This window comes from Oxyura jamaicensis, chromosome 1, assembly GCF_011077185.1.
Source record: "Oxyura jamaicensis isolate SHBP4307 breed ruddy duck chromosome 1, BPBGC_Ojam_1.0, whole genome shotgun sequence".
Lineage (NCBI taxonomy): Eukaryota > Metazoa > Chordata > Aves > Anseriformes > Anatidae > Oxyura > Oxyura jamaicensis.
Window position 1 is genome coordinate 119597847 of NC_048893.1, and position 7029 is coordinate 119604875.

Below are 7029 nucleotides of genomic sequence, written 5' to 3' on the forward strand. Positions count from 1 at the left end.
CCCCCCCCCCCCCCCCCCCCATCTTCCTCTTCCATCTCCTCCCCTGAGTGGTGCAGGGGAATGGGGTAATGTGGGTTGCGGCCAGTCTACAGCCTCTGTTCTCCACCTCACCTTCATAGTCACTTCCTGCCCCTGCTCCACGTGGGGTCCCTCCCACGGAATGCCGCACTTCCCAAACTGATCCTGCAGGGGCTGCCCACAGGCAGCAGCTCTTCAAACACTGCTCCAACATGACTCCGTGTGACGGGGTCCACCATCCCCCAGGAGCAAACTGCTCCAGCACGGGTCCCCCACAGGTGGCAGCTCCCCCCAGACCCCTGCTCCTGCATGGGCTCCTCTCCACGGGCTGCAGCTCCGGCCCGGGGCCTGCTCCTGTGGGGGCTCTCCATGGGCCGCAGCCTCCTCCAGGCTGCATCCACCTGCTCCCCGTGGGCTCCTCCATGGGCTGCAGCGTGGAGATCTGCTCCATGTGGGACCCATGGGCTGCAGGGGGACAGCCTGCTCCACCAGGGGCCTCTCCACAGCCCGCAGGGGAACTGCTGCTGCCTGCCTGGAGCACCTCCTGCCCTCCTGCTGCATTCACCTTGGTGTCTGCAGGGCTGTTTCTCACTCCTCACTCTCCCAGATGCTGTTGTGTAGCAGTTCTTTAATCTACTCTCACAGAGGTGCAAACAACATCACTCATTGGATCAGCTCTGGCCTGCAGTGGTCCCTTTGGAGCCATCTGAAACTGGCCCTTATCTAACATGGGGCGGCTGCTGGATTCTTCTCACAGAAGCCACCCCTCCAGCCCCCTGCTACCAGAACCTTGCCTTGTAAAAAACCCACTACATCAAGAAATCACAGAACTTACTGTGAAAAAGCACTGGAATTACACGAAAGCTTCTGATGTATCCAAACCCTAGTCGGGTTTCAAGGTTAAAGCCTTGTTTGTGTTTTCAGAGTTTTTCATCATAATTGGTAAGGTTATATCTATGAATATTATAATCTCTAATCTGAAAATTTCAAATAGGTTAAAAGGCAATCTATCATCATCTTTAAAATGTGGTGTTAACAGCTTTATATTTAAATTAGGCAATGAAAAATGGATAAAGGTTGTCTATGAAAAAGCTCTTTTATATGACAAAGATAATTGAATCCACAGAGAAGAAAAAAATAAGATGAAAATGATTTGGAAAATTCATCATGAAATGTGTCATTATATTAATTTATAGAGAAATTTATTTATTTATTTATCTATTATTTACCTATCACTAATGAATTTGTCTTTCTCAGCCCAGGCAGGCTAAGACAGCATATTAATGATAAACGTATCAAAAGTTAGATTTTAACCTTGTCACATTCTGTATAAGGCTTATTTCTGACAATATTTCTGACATGTTTGTAATGCAAGATGAGATGATTATTTGTGAATCTTTTCTTCTCTTTTCTTTTCTTCTCTTTTTTTTTCAGTAAAAGACTTTAATTCATTACCATTTTTCATAGAAGATAAAACCTTGACATAAACTGAGGGCTAGATGATTAGAAGATACTATTACAAGTAAAATGTGGGAACACCTTTGATTTATTTTCATAACAAAGAGCCGTGTATTAAAGATAGATGAGATGTTGTGCCTCCTACTTTTAAATGACACTAGCTATAAAGGAGAGCTAGCTTCAGATGCTGAATCAATATCCCACTGGTTTATGAAGCTAAATCATAAATTAATACGCATGCTCAGATATACATTTCTCAGTTATGTATGAGAACACAAGAAAACACACATTAAACAATAATAATAGCTTTTACAGTTTGCAGATAGAAAGCAAAAATATGACTACTAAAACCAACTACATATGAAGTACTCGTGACAAAAAAAAAGGGGGACCCATACCCCCAAAACTTAAATCCATCAAGCATATTATAATGCAAGAGAAAGGGAGTATAGCAGTCCACAGTAATTCTCTTGAATACATTCTTCCAGAGACATAGAATGTTAAGCCTATCTTTAATTATTTTGCTTTTAATTAAGAAGTACATAAACTTATTAAAATAATGTTCTTCAACCATTCAAATCAGTTTTCTCTAAGAGACACAAACACTTAAGTCTCTGCATAGAGAGACCATTCCACCAATCAAGAAACAAAGGAAAGGTCAGTTTTTATATTTCATATTAAGCATACTGTTATTGCTGTTAAATTACTTTTCTGTGGATTAAATTCCTGTTAACTTTTTGCATTTTATTAGCTCATTATTAAAGTTGTGATAACCACTCATGAAATACAGCTTCCTTCACTAATAGACTGTCGTGGTAATGCTCAAATAAACCTTTCCATTGGTAATCTTTCTCTGAAGTAAGTTTGAGATGAGGAATAACCAAACCATGAATGAACACACTAAAATAGTGAGAATGTGTCCCTAAGTCTTCTTTCATCAGGCTCATTATATAGAAGATCAAGAAAGCTATAACTCCCAACTGTTTTTTGAGAAAGAGGACAGAGCCTCTCCTTCCTGGCCACAGTTTTGCTACTATCAGGCAATGCCATGATGTACTTACATCTTCAAGCTTTTTTGTTGTTCATTTGTTTGTTTTTTAATAAACTTCATGTTTTGAAATGTAATGCAAAATTATCGAGTGGTTGTCATCCCTCAGATAGTCACTGCAATAAACACGTATGTGTATTTTGGATGTCATGTGTCTCTCTGAAAAGCAACATTAAAGTATATCTATATATATAACTTATATATCCTCATACAAAGTTTAGACTATTTAGCATACCTACTAGGAATGACCAGATACCTAAGAAAAATTTTAAGATTTTCTCAAACACCTCAGCTGTGAAAAGATTGTTTGACTATGAACTTGAGCTTTATGTCTGGCCATAAATATGGCAGATCTCACTGTCTGAACCAGAATGTTGTATTAAAGGGAAAATGGTATAAAATGCTTCAAATGCTTCAAAATGATTCAAATGGTATAAAACTTCAAATATGTCAGTGTCAGTAAGCTCTAAAGAGGTTCCCAAAAATGACAGTGTAGAATAAGTATCCTTCCCTGATTTACCTTTCATGGACAAAGAAGCTGATCATCTAAAATTGTTTTTCTAAGTAATAAATAAATAAAAGCAAATAGTCAGTACTGGTGTCTAGTTCAAGATGAGATTAATAACTTTGCAGAGTCTATTTTGTTGACTATACATGTATTAACTGCAACAGTAATGTAGGAGCTTAGCTTATGTATAGATAACCAAAAAAAGGCATCTTAATCTTTAATAGTAATAATGATATTGCAATATGCAAAGTATTATTATGAGGGATTTTACAGTTTATGAGTGGGATACTGTGCAAATTTTATCAAACTCTGTGAGTAATCAGAAAATGAGGCAGTGGACACAGCATAAGGATTCAAGCAGAGGAAAGGACAGCATTTATTTCTCAATATTTTTTTTTATTATTTTTTATTTTTATTTTTTATTTTTTGTATAAATCAAGGAAAGACAACATACTTCGAATGCTCCTTGTCTCCAATCTTTTAACTAAACAAACTGAATGCCATAAGCTTTTTTTCCCAGGAAGACAAAGTGAGTTCATGTTCAGGATAGTCCCAAAACACTTATGGAAGAAATCACAATCATTACCATATCAAAATGATTTATACCTGTTTCTTACAACTTCATTACTGACAGAAGAAAATAACCATTAATTCAATCTAATAAATGCAAATATCCTGTAAAACTACTCCCAAACCTGCTTTTTAGAGCAATCATTTGGACATTTTAATTATGAAGATACCTAGAAACTCTCAGTTTCTTAAAACAGGTAAGATTTCAAGATATGTTTTCAAAAGCCAGTGTTGCAGTGGTGTCAGTGTTTCCTTTGTTTTCTTTCATTCCTTTTTTTTTTTTTTTTTTTTTTTTTTCATTTTACTTTCTTTCTTTGTTTCATTTTCAATTCTTCATTACCCTGACAAAACACAGGAAAGCTGATAAATGTGTAATATAATAAACCCTTCTCAAAGCACTTATTTATGCTTTCACTGACATCTGAAATAATTGTAATCACAGTTCTCTTGAATGGCTTGCTAGTTTTTTGTTTGTTTGTTTATTTGTTTTTCCCCTACCTTTACTCAGATCTCATTTTGACCATCTAGATAGATGAGACACTTTGTAGTACTTATTGGAGCTTTTCTTCTGCTCTTATCTCCTACTGCTCCAAGGGCAGTTTACTACTTTTCCCTAGCAACATAAGTGATAATACTTTTGTTGGTGGTGAAAGGTATTTATACAAACAAATCCTAAAATACAAATCCTGTTTCTAATTGGTATAAATTAAGAGAAATTAGAAAGAATTATTATTGTGCATCTAGGCCAGAGTGGCTTTTGCCTTGCGCATGAAGTTTTAAGAACCGAATTCTCCATACCAGTTTCTTGTAGCTACATCAGCAAAAAAACAAGGTGAGGTTGCTCTGAGACAAAAAAAAAAAACGGTTCTGCGGAACACGGGAATGAACACAAAGATTCCTTTAAATCATACATTTCCTACATCCTGCTGACAGCCATATGAACATTTGGGTAGTTTAATTCTTTCTATAGTGTGTTATATTAAGTCATGCATGACATGACAAAACCACGTTCTTATCCCTTTTCCCTTTTTGATGTCCATGCATCATCCAAAGCTTTTGAAATGGTAGCATACTTATGAAGCTTGTGGACCAAAATTTATTTATTTATTTATTTATTTATTTGTGGAAAAGAATTCATGTTCCAATTAAACACGTTTACTGAATGGCAGCATGCTACCACAGAATAACTTTAGCAAGTGATGATGACTTTAATTAAGTGAATGTACATACAGCTTCCCAAACTGAAATATTTTGTGTTTATTTAGTACATTTGGCTTACATTAACTATTTATTGTTACATACTTAAGAGAAAAATATTTACATTAAAATATATCTAAATATTTACATTAAAACATATCTTAACATAAGTACTTACTGAGACAGTCTTTATTGTGTTCACTTGATTCAGGCTTGAAAAGCATTGAGAGTCCTAAACATAACCTCGTGCATGTTTAAATGAAGAGATCCTTCTTGAATCACTATCTAAACCACTTCTGTGACTTATGTGACAGTTTGCTCTTTTTCACGTTCATGTTTTACTCATATTTCTACTTCATGATCAGCACTTGACCTTAGTACATGTACTGTCTGACTGCAAAGCAGTGTTAAATTGAATGGAGAAGGAGCTGTATATCACATTTTGCTGTAAAGTACTTGCATGCGAAAAATTATCATTCTTTTCAGTGGTTGATCATTCCATCATGGCACAAGACTGTGGCTCAGTTCAGATGCTAATGCATATGTATTGAGAGCCATTTCTGTTGAACTTATTCAAGACACTTTGTGAGTTGTGGGTGAGTTAACACAAGAGGTTTGGGAGACCTGTGCCCTTGCAGTTGCAGGATGGATGGGGCTGTCTCAAATTGAATAAAGATGATTGAATCCTCCCCTAGATATTTTATGGGTCCACTAATTTTGACCAAGTCAAGTTTGACCAAGTCAAGAGTTATAATTTTAAGTTAGTTCTTCTGTTTATATTGCAGTATTAATATAATATTTTTAAAAATATGACTATTTGAATCTTCTGATGGAGGCTTTAAAACTTACCACCACATATCTTTTCAAGGAAAAGGTTCTGAACAATAAATTTATATATATATATAATAAATTTAATATATATATATATATAAATTTAATATATATTATATTATATATATATTATATATAATATAATATATATTAAATTCTGAGATATATAAACATGCTGGAAAAGACACCAGACAACCTTTGGATCTTGGATCTTTAGTCACAGTGTAAGCATGAAGAAAACAGTACTACTGTCTTCACTGTAAAGGATGAGATTTACAAAAATGCAACACTACCGAGTCTTGATTGATAACTGGAGTTCTCCAGATACAATTGTTTTTAAAACATCTGTAAAGGTTACCACTACTGACTAGGTCTGAGACTTCTCATATTAGGTCAGGTCAAAGTTCCCTCTAGCCCAGTATCCAGTTTCCGTTGGGGATAAATAGAGAGTACGGAGGTCAAAACTGAAGCAGAGGCTGTGCTTGTTCTGAGATTAAGAAGACACTGACCTGCATGTCAGGGCATGTGAGTGCTTGTTTGACCTTGCTCTCTGTTTAAGCTTGTGAAAGTCTCCTCTTTCTTTAGGATTTTATCTCAGATACTTAATGTATCTCAGATACTAGCTATATCGATAAACCACAAATCTATAGCCCTTTACAAAATTCTTCCTGAGGATTTAATCAAGATGTTCAGAGTTGCTGCGCAATTCTGAGGGTAATTCTCTGCTCTGTTGTATCTATCAAGTTCTGACAAAGTTTGAAGAAGAATCTTGGTGGGAACTAAACTTCTAAATACGTGTGCCAAATCAGCTCCCTTTGAACAGATTTGAGTCATAAACATGGAGGGGGCAAGCAGTCATAGGGACAGGTCTAAATCTATTTCTGAAGTAAAACCCTGAACTATAAACACTGGAAATTCAGGCCTCAACACAAACTAGCTCAATCTATTGGACTGCTGATATTGCATCACATTATTTGCTAAGGTAGACGTACTCACTGCCTCCAAACTTCTGATTTCAGTTTTTAATCTCCAGTATGAAAGTGAATTTCAACTTCTTAAATCTCAAAAATGCACACACTGAAGGAAAACATTAAGACTCCATATGTTGTATGTATATATATATATATTTAAGAGAAAAGAGAAATTTCCAAAATTTTGTCTAGAAATTTGTCTATAAATTCTTCCGTGGGAAAAGGATGGGAAGTATAGTCATTTAAAGTTATACGGGATGTTAAATCATTGGAGAAGTTGATTTTCCTCTGCTGGAAAAAAAAAAAAAAAAAAAAAAAAAAAAATGCAGGGGGGGTGGATTCTTCTTCTTCTTTTTCTTCTTCTTCTTCTTCTTCTTCTTCTTCTTCTTCTTCTTCTTCTTCTTCTTCTTCTTCTTCTTCTTCTTCTT

At 35.8% G+C, this 7029-nt stretch overlaps 1 protein-coding gene and 1 long non-coding RNA gene across 6 annotated transcripts in view; both read right to left on the bottom strand.

The window, feature by feature from the left end:
- Nucleotides 1–7029, bottom strand: part of IL1RAPL1 (interleukin 1 receptor accessory protein like 1) — a 723370-nt gene that overhangs the window by 101292 nt on the left and 615049 nt on the right. The gene's annotated exons all lie outside the window — the stretch shown is intronic.
- LOC118160965 lies at nucleotides 3465–4223 on the bottom strand. The gene is made up of 2 exons (XR_004747783.1): nucleotides 3754–4223; nucleotides 3465–3509 (listed from the first exon to the last, which is right to left on the bottom strand). It is a non-coding gene; the product is annotated as an uncharacterized LOC118160965 (long non-coding RNA).